The sequence below is a fragment of the Mus caroli genome, unplaced genomic scaffold (assembly GCF_978045245.1).
Source record: "Mus caroli unplaced genomic scaffold, Mus_caroli_1 scaffold_12, whole genome shotgun sequence".
In the NCBI taxonomy this organism is placed as follows: Eukaryota; Metazoa; Chordata; class Mammalia; order Rodentia; family Muridae; genus Mus; species Mus caroli.
In genome coordinates this window covers 51,880,093-51,895,274 of record NW_028227267.1, presented here as the reverse complement: position 1 = coordinate 51,895,274, position 15,182 = coordinate 51,880,093, and the positions used below count along the sequence as shown (strand labels likewise).

At 44.7% G+C, this 15,182-nt stretch overlaps 1 pseudogene; it reads right to left on the bottom strand.

Moving 5' to 3' along the window:
* Window positions 1-12,565: 12,565 nt before the first annotated feature.
* Window positions 12,566-13,064, bottom strand: LOC110309819 (developmental pluripotency-associated protein 5A-like; annotated as a pseudogene).
* Between the last annotated feature and the right edge of the window lie 2,118 nt (window positions 13,065-15,182).

Below are 15,182 nucleotides of genomic sequence, written 5' to 3'. Positions count from 1 at the left end.
TCCAATGCCAACCTGGTCTACACTGAGAGATCAAAGCCAGCCCAGGGCTAATAGTGAGGCTCCGTCAAAAGAAAGAAACAAAGAGACTGGGCCGAGGAGATAGCTCAGTAGGTAAAACTCTGGCTGTGCAATTGTGAGGACCTGAGTTCAAATCCCCAGAGCCCACATAAGGGTGCATTAGGTAGATTGCTTCTGCAATCCTGCTATTTCTCAGGCAAGATGGGAAGACTCTTGAGACAGGAGAGGCTCTGAAAGCTCACAGGCCAGCTAACCTGATATAGTTAAAAAAGGCAAACAAAGAGGTGCTATCTCCGGGTGGAAGGCTAGGAGATAACCAAGTTTGTCTTTTGACCTAAAGGCATACACCTTAGCACAAGGCATTGCCCCCTTCACTATACATTCAGACACACACACACACACACAAAGAAATGCAGATTGTAAATAAATAAATAAATAAATAAATGTATTTACCTCAAATACATAGTAATGCCAAATATATATGGGTAGATCAGTAGATAGATGGCTGTATGATAGAAAGTGTTGCAGTATATTCCCAACCCCAATAAGCCTATGCAAAAACCACACAACTCAGTTACAATATTTATAAGCTGCACCCCTAGATTGGGCATATGTATACCACTACAGTACTCTATTCCCCAGCTATGAGATCCCTTGCTACTTGTGGCTTCTCAAAGCCACGTGGTTCTTCTCCATCTTCCTTCCACCTCCTCTTCCTCTCTTTTCTTCCCTTCCCCACTCTCTATAACCTCCAACCCCCCTTCCCCCTCCACTGCCCAATCACGGGCTCTAGCCTTTATTTGACCAGTTAAAACAGGGAGAGGTTCACACGAAATCACCTGAGTATGTGATCCACTCCTCAGGGCAGCCCCTCTCAAGGAAGCAGAATTAACATCAGCATACAAACAGTACCAGGGCAATCCACACCAAAAATTATTGGATTAATCATTGAATTATATTAATATTACATCATATGTAATATATTAATATAACCATCACAATACACAATTGTTATAATTATATTAATTGCAATACATAATTGCTATAATTATATTAATATATTTTCACATGTATATGGTGTGGGTATGTATATGCGTGTTCACATGTTTGTCTACATGTGAAAGTGCAAAGTTGATGCTGGGTTTCTTCCTTGGTTGATCTCCACTTTATATATTGAGACATAATGCTTCTCAGAACCTGTAACCTCAGATTCAGCTAGTCTAGTTAAAAGTAGCTTGCTCAGTGGATGATACAGTGTCTCTGCCTTAAGCTTTGGATTCCACAGTGCAGTCCATCATAGCAGAGAAGTCAAAGTAGCAGGAGCCTGAAGTAGAGGGTCACCCCATCCCCACTGTCAACAGCAAAGAGGAATGAATACATCCATGCTCCCTCCTTTGCTAGCTTGTGCTCAGCTCTATCGCTTACACTGTCCAGGACCCCCAGCCTAAGGAATGGTACTGCCTGTGTAGTGGGTTGAGTCTTCCCATATTAAATAAGAAGGATGAGACAATCCTTCACAACAGGCCTCAGGCCAACCTGATTTAGAGAATCTGTCCTTGTCATTCTCTTTCCAGGTGACTAAGTGTGGCAGGTTGGCAAAGCTACCTATCGCACCCACTGAGTCATCTTCCCTTTGGTTTTAAAAATAGGGGAAACTATATCTGATGGCAGAGTGTAACCCTACTCGCTGTTATACCTGATGACCCAAGTTCAATCTCCAAGGCCAACATGGTGAAAGTAGAAAACTGTCCGGATTGAGACCTGGGAGAACAGCTGAGATGCCTGTTTAACCTACCAAAACTGACCTAGCCTCCAGGTTCTCCCAGCATCCCTCAAGTCCCTACCTGGCATACCCGACCTTCTACCCTGAAATTTCCAGCCAAGGGGCTGGGCTTCCCTTCCCCCCAGAAGCCCTTTCTTATAGAATCCAGACATTTTGGTCCTCCCCCACCCCACACCCCCCCATAAGTATACTTTCTCTTTCTTCCCCCTCCCCTCTATGTCCCTCCTCCCCAGCTCCTGTGTGCCCCTCCCCATGGCAACTTCCATGGCCCCCTTCCTTGGGACCAGTGAACTCACTGGAGAGCTGCTTCCCAATAAACCTGCAGCCTGGGGCTGGTGAGATGGCTCAGTGGGTAAGAGCACCCGACTGCTCTTCTGAAGGTCCAGAGTTCAAATCCCAGCAACCACATGGTGGCTCACAACCATCCGTAACGAGATCTGGCGCCCTCTTCTGGAGTGTCTGAAGACAGCTACAGTGTACTTACATATAATAAATAAATAAATCTTAAAAAAAAAAAAAAAAAAAAAACCTGCAGCCTGCCTTTATACTCTAATCTGGCTGGAATCAGCTTATTTCACCAGTGGAGAAATAACTTATCAGGAATCAACTCCACAAAGTTGTCCTCTGATCTCTATAAACACACCAAGGCAGACACATACACACACACACACACAAACACAAATAAATATTTTAAAAGAGGAAGCATATCACATATAAGTCTACCATAGGAATAAATAAAAATTATAATTTTTATATTGAATCTTAACTTTTTTGAAATTTATTAGGAACTGTCATGAAGTCAATGCAACTGTATCTCTACATACATTTTTTTCTTTTTAAATGACACTTTATTTATTGTGTGTCCATGCCACGGCACACACGTGGAGATTAAAGGATGTGCTGGCTGGGTTTGTGTGTCAACTTGACACAGGCTGGTGTTATCACAGAGAAAGGAGCTTCAGGTGAGGAAATGCCTCCATGAGATCCAGCTGTGGGCCATTTTCTCAATTAGAGATCAAGGGGGGAGGTCCCCTTTGTGGGTGGGACCATCTCTGGGCTGGTAGTCTTGGGTTCTATAAGAAAGCAAGCTGAGCAAGCCAGGGGAGGCAAGCCAGTAAGCAGCATCCCTTCATGGCCTCTGCATCAGCTCCTGCTTCCTGCCCTGCTTGAGTTCCAGTCCTGACTTCCTTTGGTGATGAACAGCAATATGGGAAGTGTAAGCTAAATAAACCCTTTCCTCCCCAACTTGCTTCTTGGTGATGTTTGTGCAGGAATAGAAACCCTGACTAAGACAAAGGACAATTTGTGAAGTCGGTTCTCTCCTACTTTGTGGGTTCTGGATATAGAACTCGGGCCATGAGGCTTGGAGCAAAGCCCTTGCCTGCTAATCCATCTCACCAGCCTCAAATATATCTTTAATTTTAGTTGTTGTTGTTGATGATGATGATGATGGTGATGATTGTTAGTGGTGTTTGTTCTGCAAGCATCACAATGGGTGACCAGTTCTGCTCTGATGCAGACTGGCCTTGCTTTGCCAGCATGCTGGCTCAAGTTTGCACCATGGCTCTCACATCCTGGTTTGTACCACTTGAGGTTATCAGAAAAACAGAACAAATAGGACATTTGCTATAGGGGACTGGCTTACTTGGTTATGGATGCTGACAATTACACAATCCTCAGTGCAGATCTACAGGCTCAAGACCCAAGAGAATCAGAGGTACAGAAGACATCCGAAGGCTGGCCGGTAGACAACCCTCTTACAGGGAGTGAGTCCGTTTCGTTTCATATAGGCCTTTCAGCTGAATGAACGAGACTCACCACATCACTGAGAGCAAGTCTGCGTTTATTTAAAGTTCACCAATTTAGATTTTAATCTCATCAAAAAAAAAATCTTTCCACGTTGATATGTAAAATCACAAGGGCCATAGCGAGGTTGATAGAACTTAGATGCCCAGAAGGCTCAAAACCCTGAGGTTGATCCCCAGCGCTGCATAAACTGTTAGCAGGAGTCTAAGCTCCCAGCCGAAGGATTAGAAAGTCAAGGTCACCCTCAGTGATGCAAGGAGTTTGAAGCCAACCTGGGACAAAAGAGAACGGCCTCAAAATAACAACAAGGTTGTGTACCCCCGGGAGCAGCTTGTCCACCTCCTGTGGTGACATCCAGAAAACACAGGGAAGTAGTAACCCATCGCAGGCGTGATCACCAGCCAATAAAGACCTACATTCGAGGACAGCTCAGCTTCCCATTCTTTGTGTGTGCATTTCCGGGGCACTAACCTTGATGTAGCGGGAAATATTTAAAAATGCAATCCATGCTAGCTGGCAGGCCCCAGCGGGCTGGCTGACCAGGCGCTGGTGGGCGTGGCCAGCCTGTTCTCATCTCGTGGAGACTCTCTGACTCAGAGCTCTGAAATCTCTCCACCCAGTTTGCTAAGTTCCCACTGTAGATCACTGTCACGCAAGCCCCACACTTCCAATTTTCTGTGGCTGGCTGGGGTGGCCCGCCATCGTACCTTTTCTCTCTGGAACCCAGTCCAGTCGCCGCGTAAAGGAAAACACCCACAAACTTAGATCGGAATCAATGGTAACTCAATCACTGGGCGCAACAACGAACATCCTAGTTATAAGCCATACTAAATTAAATCCAAACGGATCCGCCACCTGAAACGGGGTCTCCGCTATCTACATCTTCGCCTCCATCTCTCGTCCTCCAGCCCAATCTCCTCTGCCCCCTCTCTGTCCACCTGTCCGACCGGAAGTCCCGCCTACTGGCCCAGTGATTGGTTTCTTTAGTCACATAAAGTGTCACATGAAGTCCAGAGCACGTGATTCACTCCTCGTCCCAGGTGCCCTTCTTGGGGAAGCTGAATTAGCAAATACAAACAACACCAGGGCTACCCACTACTTCTTGAGTCTAAAGCTGCTACTGGGTCGCAATCTCTGTTCCCTCGCCCTCTTTTTCTGAAACACCCCCATTTAAAACATTGCATGGGTTCCTGCCCTGGCTCAGTTTCTCCTTTTGCAAAATCCGAGTTAGGTAGCGTCCTCTCAGTGGCTGCTAACTCCATGACTCCTTTCCCCTTCAGTACCAAGGTTCTGTTTTTCTGACCTCAGTCCACTGGTCTGTATGTACGAGGGAGGGAGGATGGTTGGTTGCTTGTTTTAAACTTGGTGGTTTGATTTTGTTTGTCTTGTTTGTTCTGGCACTGCTAGAAATAGAACCCGGAACATCCTGAGTTCTAAGACATACTCTACCTCTAAACTTTGTCTCCCACCTCTTTTAAATTTTATTGGGATACATTGCCATGTTTTTACAATCCTCCTGCTCTGGCCTCCTAAGAAGCTAGTATTACATCTGTGTGCCACCATGCCTGGCCCCTGCTGTTCATTTCAACTAGCCTTCCATGAATCCCCACAGCCTGGTTCGGTGTTTCCTCTTGCCGGCTCCGCTCAGATCCCCTGAGGCCGCGGCATGTGGTTCGCCACATCCATACCTGATCGGCCTCCACAACTGTATCCCTTCTATATCTGACTTTATGACCTGATCGTTATGTCACTATCCTATTACAGAAACTTAAAGATTCTGACTTTCGCATCCCCCAGATCTTCCTATTAATACCGCAGAAATAACTCTAGACTGGGGCTCTTTTTCTCCACTCCCATTGCATTAATTCCATTCTCAACAACGCTTGACTTTGCTTTAACTACAAACTTTAGTTTCCCTGTCTTCCATTTCAATACACATCCCACGCAGCCACTGCCTTGGTCTCTATGAATCATGGATAAATCTGATCCTGTAACAGCATAGTCTTTCCAATTTCCAATATTTAAAAAAAGCAAACCCTGCATGCTTTTTGCAGAGAACTCTGGACTGCTTTCAGCCCAAAGCAGTGGGTGCATAGGTATCCTCTGTGCGCACTTGAATTATTTCTCCACTGCACTCCATGGAAGTAGCTATGGTTCTGGGTAGAGCATCTTCTTCCACTACAGCTGACTCAAGGTATATAAATTCCCTGTTCATAGTTTTCCTATAAAAACAGCAACAGTGATGGGCAATGGCGGCGCACGCCTTTAATCCCAGCACTTGGGAGGCAGAGGCAGGCAGATTTCTGAGTTCGAGGCCAGCCTGGTCTACAGAGTGAGTTCCAGGACAACCAGAGCTATACAGAGAAACCCTGTCTTGAAAAAAACAAAACAAACAACAACAACAAAAACCACCACCAACAAAAACACTCAACTTGTCACTTTCAAAATGGACATCCTTAAAAACTAAAAGAAAAAATTAAAGAAAATCCATGAAGTACACACCAAAAGTATGTTCCATTAAAAAGAAATCAAATAAATAGAAAGACAAGTTGGGTTGGATTTTATCAAAAGTAAAACTTTTGCCCCTCATATTAAGTTGGTATAATCTTGAGAGGGAGGCAGATACAGGGGATCTCTATGAGTTCAAGGCCAGCCTGGTCTACATAGAGAGTTACAGGAAAGCCATGACTACATAGAGATATTCTGTCTAAAAAACAAAAACAAGGGCTGGAGAGATGGCTCAGCAGTTCTCAGCAATCCCATGGTGACTCACAAAGATCTGTAAAGGGATCGGATGCCCTCTTCTGGCATCCAGGAGTACATACAGACACAGCACTCATATATAAAATATAAATAAATAAATAAATAAATAGCAAAACAAAAATTTTTTTGCCCTTCAAAAACTACTTTGAAGAGAAGACATATTGGTGTGTATAATAATCATAGCAATGAAGTGGCTGAGATGAGAGTACTGTTCATTTTAGGCTAGCCTGGGGTACATATTGTAAGAAAGAGAGAAAGAAAGAAAGAAAAAGAGAGAGAGAGAGAGAGAGAGAGAGAGGAAGGAAGGAAGGAAGGAAGGAAGGAAGGAAGGAAGGAAGGAAGGAAGGAAGGAAGGGAGGAAGGAAGGAAGGAAGAGGCAAAGAAACAAAGAAAGGAAAAAAGAAAAGAAAGAGAGGAAGGAGAAGAAGGAGGGAAAAGGGAGGATAAGTCAGGAAGAAAGTGTTTTTTGTTTTTTGGTTTTTTTGGTTTTAGATTTATTTATTATTATATGTAAGTACACTGTAGCTTTCTTCAGACACATCAGAAGAAGGCATCAGATCTCATTACAGGTAGTTGTGAGCCACCATTTGATTATCGGGATTTGAACTCAGTTCTCTTAACCACTGAACCATCTCTCCAGCCCAGGAAGAAAGTGTTTTAACTGACATCTATAAAAGGCTCGTATCCAGAATATATAAATGCCTTTAAAAACTTAATTATGAAATGTCTTTAAAAAGGAGGTGGGGGTGGAAGAGGCTGGAGAGATGGCTCAGCAGTTAAGAGCACTGACTGCTCTTCCAGAGGTCCTGAGTTGAATTCCCAGCAATCAAATGGTGGCTCACAACCATCTGCAGTGGAATCCGATGCCCTCTTCTGGTGTGTCTGAAGACAGCGACAGTACACTCATACATTAAATAAATACATCTTTAAAAACAACGGAGAGCAGTGTCGAGGGTGCAGCTCAATGGTACAGTGCTTGAGTGCTTGCCTATCATACTCAGTCCCTGGGTTCATTCCCAGTCCTGAAAACAGCAAACCCACCAAACAACAAAACCTCAGTAATAAGACAGCTAACAGTCCAGTAAAATGCAAGCGGGCCACTGTGGTAGGGCAAGCCTTTAACCCCAGCAGTAAGGAGGCAGTGTGTCTTTGTGAGTTTGGAATCAGCCTAGACGACACAGTGAGCTCCAGGCCAGCTGAGGGTATGTAATAAAACCCGGTCTTAAAACAAGTTTTGAAAAGTAAGATGTAAGCGCATTTTTTGAAAAGGGTAACATGTAAGCACTGTGTTGTTGTTGTTGTTGTTTGCTTGCCGTTTTTGTTTCTTGTGGCGTTGGCCACCCTGAAGCTCCTAAGTCGATCAGACTGGCCTTAAACTCTCAGAAATCCTTTTTCCTCTGCCTCCTGAGTTCTGGGCACCATTATGCCCAAAGTATCTTTCTTTCTTGTCTGCTATGTAATCCAGGCTGGCCTCCAACTTATAATCCTCCTGACATTTGACAATTTCACAAAAAGTTAAAATATTATCTACCTACCAGATGGCTGTGCCATCCCATTCCCAGATAATTATTCACAACTGAAAGTCTATGCCACATTGGGAGTGTGGCTCAGTGGTAAAAACTCACCTAGTCTGCATAAGGCCCCCCCGAGTCTGATTCCTTACCACCACAGGGGAAAATCATATCCGTAAAATAAACAGAGGCGTGCGCCACTTGTACAGTGGAAATACCACTTACCAATAAAGGTGTGATCTGCCAATACAACAGCACGGAGGGATAATGATCTTGCCAATCAGATGTACAACCTGCCAGCACACAGAACATGGAGGAATAATAATCACATGTCTCGAAAGAGGTCAAGACAAAAGATACATGCTGTGTGATTCCATTTCTATAGAATAAAAACTGCAAGCCAATCTAAGAGCACAGACTGTGGTTGTCAGGAAAGAAGAACAAGTAAAGGACAGAACAGGGACTGAGAGGGACACACAGACTCTCTGGGGTGATGAACATGCATGCTCTCCCGCTGTGGTGCTGATATAAGTACAAATGTGACTCTGATCAAATGCTCAGTGTTCTGGTTCAGTGAAGCTGAGCTAGCTCTAGAGAAACTAATAGCTCTGCTTAAAGAATGGTACCTCTTCAGGTTTCCTGATTAAAATTCACGCCCAAAACACAGAAAACAAATCTGGGTTCCAAACTGTCATCTGTCTGTCTTTATATGGATTTGACCTGTTACTTACCCCATGTCCACTCTCCTCACTCAGCCCCCTCTCTGACAAGAGCTTAGTATGAAGACCAGGCTGGCCTGGAATTCACTGTGTGGCTCAAGCTGACACACTCATGGTGATCCTGTCTTCCCTACCTGCCAAGCACTGCAGAGACAGATGTACAACGCCTTGTCCAGCTTCCTTGAAATGATGTTCATGTAGGTTAGAGAGATGGCTCAGCATAAAGAGCTCTAGCTGCTCTTCCAGAGAGCCTGGGTTCAATTCGAAGCACACACAATTCGCCAATTCAATTCGCTAACTGTCTGTCTCTGGGAATCCAGTGCTCTCTCTGGTCTCTGTGGGCACTGCACACATGTGGTGCACAGACAAAACACCCATGCACATAAAAAAATACATAAACATTTTAAGTAGGGCTGATACTATGGAGCCTCACAAGCTCGTGCAATGACAGACAAGAGTCTCTAACGCATCCCAGGTGCCAGTGTACATTAGACCCCAGCTCTGAGGTGGTGGGATTTGGCTCTGTTTGCTTTTTTGTTTCTTCCGTCTTTCCTTGAAGACAGCAACCCTGGTCGCAGAGACCATCCTAAGGAAACAACGAGGAAGAAGCAGAGGAGACGGTAGATCTTGGATTATGTTCCTCTGAGAACACAGCCTAAAACCTAGATTGGAGCCTTCATGAGGGTGGGTGGGCTTCCAGAAGGAAGAGAGGAGAGAACTCTCTTCAGGGAGGAAGAGGGTACCAAACACATGTGTTTTTCGCCTCTCTCTGGTCAGGAGTCAGTCCCTCCAGAGACCATCTTAAGTGGTATATATAAAATAAGGCTGTGTCACAGATCTCAGGAAGAACAGGAAGCTGGGGACCACCTTCAGAACAACCAGTCTCGTGTCTTCTCCCCACAATCCTGTCAGCTGCTGGGAAGATGAGAAGACAGGCCTTGTCAAGACCAGCAAAAGGCCTACCACAGCTATGGCTCAAACCAGAGGCCACCCGAGGGCTTACATACAAAGCACCCTGACTGTGGCCCCAGGCACAGAGAGCCCAGCCTCAGTCAGCAACATTGTATCAGGCAGACAAACCTAAAGGAACTTTCAGCCGTGACCACGCCCTAATCTTGATTAGGGTGGCAAACCAGGGCTACTAACTTCCTCAGTAACTCCCTCAGGACAGGTGTCTGGGAGAAAGGAGAGACTGTGGGAAGAGTGAGTCACTACAGGGGCCCTGAGAGGAAAGGGTGGAGCTGGCTGTTTATCAGAAAGAAGTGTTAGTCATTTGTAGCAGTCCTTAAATCAGCTTTCTCTGTTCTACAAGGAAAGCTGAGTCTAAACGAACCTCACACTGGAAATTCAGGAATGCTGGCTGCAGTGATGACTGCTACCTAAGCACCTGTCATGTGCCAGATTTCATTCCATCCCCACAATAACCTAGCCTAGCAGGTACTATAATTAATCAAAACACAGAGAGATTAACCAAACAGCTGCTAGTTAACAGAGCAGAATTTTATTACTGGCACCAGAGTTTGTTCCTTGACCACTAGACAATACTCCATTTCCTCTGTTTGTGTGTGTGTGTGTGTGTGTGTGTGTGTGGTGTGCATTTTTAAATGTGTTATCACCAGGCTGATCTACTTAAGTTATAGGACAACCAGTGCTATATAATAAGACCCTGTCCAGAAATAAATAAAATGCATTCCCACCCTTATGTCGTACATGAATCTTCCATATATATTGTTGGCTCATTCGATTTTAGAAATAACACATGCCTTTAATCTCAGGAAGCAGAGGCAGGTGGGTCTCTGAGTCTGAGGCCAGTCTGGTACAGAGCAAGTTCCAGAACAGACAGGACTTCACAGAGAAACCCTGGGTTGAAAAACTGAAGAAGAGAAGGAAGGAAAAGGGAGGGGGAAGGAGGGAAGAAAAAAGAAAAAGGGAAAGGAAAGAAAAGAAAGTACCGTATTACACCAAGAAGGGAATCCATTAGGAGGATCAGCCTGCCCCACTGGGATGAGACGGGTTAGGAAATCAGATCCTTGGTATTAGCTGGACACAGTTAGCAAACAGAAGGGCTCTAAACTACTGGATGTGTTATATAAGTACTTACGCAGCCACAGCAGTTATGGCTGCTCAAAATACTTTAAGATTTTGTTGTTTTTATTTTAGATGGAGGAGTGTTTGGCTGTATGTATACATGTGCACCATGTGCATGCGTGTCCACAGGACACCAGAGGAAGGTGTAGGCAGTCATAAGCTTGTATGTGGGGGCTGGGAATCGAACTCAGGTCCTCTGCAAGAGCAGTCAATGCTCTTAACCACTGAGCCATCCCTCCAGCCCCCTCTAAAATCCTTAGTCTGTCCACACTAACAAAGAGTTGAGGTAAGTCCCCTTTTCCAGTACCCTTGCCTTAAGGGTTCAGATGAGGGGCTTAGGTTCTGTGAGTAGAATTTGCTGGGACACACTCTACACTCCTCTCTGTGAGGGAGTGGGGTAGGATTTTCCATTCCTGAGACAGGAAGCATGGTGGTACTTGATCCAGTGACTTTGTGAAGGCATCTCAGCTTCGATACAGAAAAGCAAGGGATAGGCCTTCCAGAAGGAAGCCGCCAGGAGAAGGGGGCGTGGCCCTGGCAGCAATTTAGGTATCCTTTTTCTAAGCAGAAACTCACTCTGTAGCTCTTTTCTGTCCAAATCCTGGAATTTGTTTTATGACCTCATCAAATGTAGCAAAGTTCCCAAAGTGGCAGATTGTTGTTACTGTCGTTGTTTTGGTTTTCTTTGTTGGTTTTGTTGGTTTTGGTTTTCTGTTTTTGCAGTGTTTTGTTTTCCCCTAGGGATATCTCTTCTTTTCTGGTGAGGTATACTTCCTAACAGTTAAGGCAGAGACAAGGAACCTGTACTGCCACCTTAAACAAAAACAAAAACAAAGGCTCCTTAAAACTTTGTTTACATCCAGGTCAAAACAAAACAGGGGAGTTTCCAAATTCTTCATCTGCAGTGTGTCTGGCAATTTGCTGACAGTGCCTTATGAATTACCAACTAGGAGAAAGGCCAGCTCTTGTCACCATTGACGCTAATGACATGATGGTGCCTGGGGAAGGAAGAAAACAGAAAGTAAACATAGAACTTCCTTGTTGGATCACAACACCCTGAACTGGAAACACACACACACACACACACTCCTCCAAGTTTATCTCTGTCAGAATCTTACCATAGGCAAACTCCACGGCCTAGTAGTTTCGGAAAAGTTAGGCAGCAAAGCGTTTCAGAGTCGGAGTGTTACAGAGAGGAGAGGGAAATGGCTTCATCTCGGCGCGGGGCCCTAGGGGAGAACAGGAGGCTGCAATTCAGTGCACACCTAATAAATCCATCTCAGAAAAAATTAGAATGTCAAGTTTTAAATAAGGATACAGAGGGCTGGGGAGATGACTCCGTAGTTAAGAGCACTTGTTGCTCTTCCAGAGGTTCCAAGTTTAGTTCTCAATGACAGAGGCAGGTGGCCCACAGCAGCCTCTAACTCCAATTCCACGGGATCTGATACCCTCTTCCACCCTCATCTAAATAAACAACATAAAATACAAGAAAATAAAAATCCACGAACCCCTATCTGGGAACAACTCCTTGGAACATATTCCAACTTGATCATTCAGTTTTGCTTGAGACAGAATCTTACAAAGTAGACCAGGCTAGCCTCAAATTCACTATCCTCCTGCCTCAGCCTCCCTTGTGCTGGGCCAATATATCTACCTCTTATTCAGATATTTTTCTTTTCTTTTTTCTTTTTTTTTTTAATCATTTCAATTTTATTTTTTATTTAGAATGGTAACCTTGGTATTCACATCAGAATGTGCAGCAGGGATCCAGGAATATCTTGCTAGGATGTAACAAAGCTAAAAATCCCGCCAGAACCAAACACTGGCCACAGCTTAACCTGCGTCCAGGTGGGAGACACAATGACGGGAAACTGGCTTCACTCGATATACTGGCCTAGCTCCAGGGTCTTCATGGATTCCTCCAGCTTCAGCACTTCTGCATGAGAACCACCAAACAGGAGGATTAAGTGTCGTGGGACAGGAGCAAGTCCACATGATTCACTATCTCTTTAAGCATGTTTTTGTGGACCTCTAATTAGAACCAGGGCTCCACTGGGCCAGTTCTAACGTTCTCCTAGAAACCTTTTTGCTGGTGCAGGCGGTACCTCTCAGCCATGGACTGAAGCATCCATTTAGCCCGAACCTTGTTGTTTTGAGAGCCGTAAATGAAGACCTCTTAAGTTCTTCAGGAGATTCCAGGTTCTTCAGCTCAAACATGGCCTGGCTCACCTGCTCGATGTGAGACATTCGAGATCCCTGTGGGCCAAACAGATATTTCAGCACCAGCGACTGAACCTGGAATACTTCTGGATCTTTCAGGTCTTCAGGAACTTTCACCCACGGGGGGATGTCTTTACGGGTCAGGAAGGTTACCATCGTAACCCCTGCCAAGGAACCAGACTTCAGGGAAGACAAGATCAAGCTTATCCACCACGGCCAGATATTTTTCTAAAGAGGTTTATACACACTTCTTTTTTTCCTCTTATTGTTTCTTTTCATTTCTATTGTTTGAGATAGGCCCTCTCTCACCCCGTAGCTCAGGCTGGCCTCGAATTTGGAAATTATCAGATGACCTTGAATTTCTCATCTTCTTGCCTAGACCTGCAAAGTGTTGCGATTACAGGCACACATTATCATTTCCAGGGGTTTTTGTTGTTGTTGTTTGTTTGCTTGTTTTGATTTTTCGAGACAGGGTTTCTCTGTGTAGCCCTGGCTGTCCTGGAACTCACTCTGTAGACCAGGCTGGCCTCGAACTCAGAAATCCACCTGCCTCTGCCTCCCAAGTGCTGGGATTAAAGGCGTGCGCCACCACTGCCCACTCATTTCCAGTTTTGTACTTTTCTTTTATTCTTCCAATAAAATTTAATGTCTACACTCAGCTAAACTGCTTATTAATACAAATCGTTAAATATTCATTAAACTATCTTCATATACCACCACCCTCTCCTCCCCTCTTTTGAGGCAGGGTCTCAGGTAGCCCAGGTTGGCCTTAAACTCACTATGTAACTAATAATAACCTTGAACTTCTGGTTCCCCTGCCACGACCAGCAGAGGGCTGGGATTATAGAATTCCAGACCTGCACCACAGCTCCTAGTTTACACACAGGCTGGGATCCAACTCAGGGCTTCTAGCAGGAGGAGCACTCCCCCAGATGATTTACAACCCCCACTCCCCGAATCTCTTCTCTGATACATGCAACTTTATCTTTATCAGATCCTTCTTACTTGTAAAATATGTGTAGCTAAAAATGAATCATTTTACGTATTTAAGAAATACAGTTCGGCGGGATCAATTAAGTACATCCACACTGTTGCTGTTATTACCATCCATTACTAGAACATATTAAAAATTTTTAAAAGAACAAGAAAATATTTTTTAAAGTCCCAGATAGATGGGGGGGGGGAACATCAGCCAAAATTCCTGTACTCAAATGGCAGAGCTGGAGTCACAGCTGAGCATATCGGTCCCCTGGAAAAGAGCCTCCTTTAAATTTGGCAAAGATAGGCAAGGCTATTGAAAAGCTTAGCGTAAGGAGCAAGGAGGTTTAACATGTGTGTACTGGCTATTTTTGTGTCAACTTGACACAGCTGAGTTATCACAGAGAAAGGAGCTTCAGTTGAGGAAATGCCTCCATGAGATCCAACTGTAACGCATTTTCTCAATTAGTGATCAAGGGGGAAAGGCCCCTTGTGGGTGGGACCATCCCTGGGCTGGTAGTCTTGGGTTCTATAAGAGAGTAGGCTGAGCAAGCCAGGGGAGGCAAGCCAGTAAAGAACATCTCTCCATGGCCTCTTCATCAGCTCCTGCTTTCTGACCTGCTTGAGTTCCAGTCCTGACTTCCTTTGGTGATGAACAGCAGTATGGAAGTGTAAGCCGAATAAACCCTTTCCTCCCCAACTTGCTTCTTGGTCATGATGTTTGTGCAGGAATAGAAACCCTGACTAAAACAATGTGTAAATTTGGAATCACACCAGAAGAGGGGAAAAAATGTAAACACCGATTGTACATCCTGCCAATGTATATTTTTCAAGGAGTGAAAAGACAACATTTCTAAAATAATGAACGCACACCTCCCCTCCACAGACTAAGATATCCCTAACGATGGAAACTAAGATTTCAGGAACTTGCTGGGCGTGGTGGTGCATTCCTTTAGTCCCAGCACTCGGGAGGCAGAGGCAGGCTGGTTTCTGAGTTTGAGGCCAGCCTGGTCTACAGAGTGAGTTCCAGGACAGCCAAGGCTACACAGAGAAACCCTGTCTCGGAAAAAAAAAAAAAAAAAAAAAAAAAAAAAAAAAAAAAAAAAAAAACAAACAAAGAAAAAAAAGATTTCAGGAACTCTGAAGTGCAGCAAGGAGAGCATGTTTTCCAGCACACTCAACCCAAATCACTGAGCATCCTTCCAAACCCTCGCTGATGAGAGGGGTGACTCTCTTCTTCCAAACAGCATCTGCTATGAGCACTTCTACCTCCGAAAAGAACTAGAAGCTGGGACT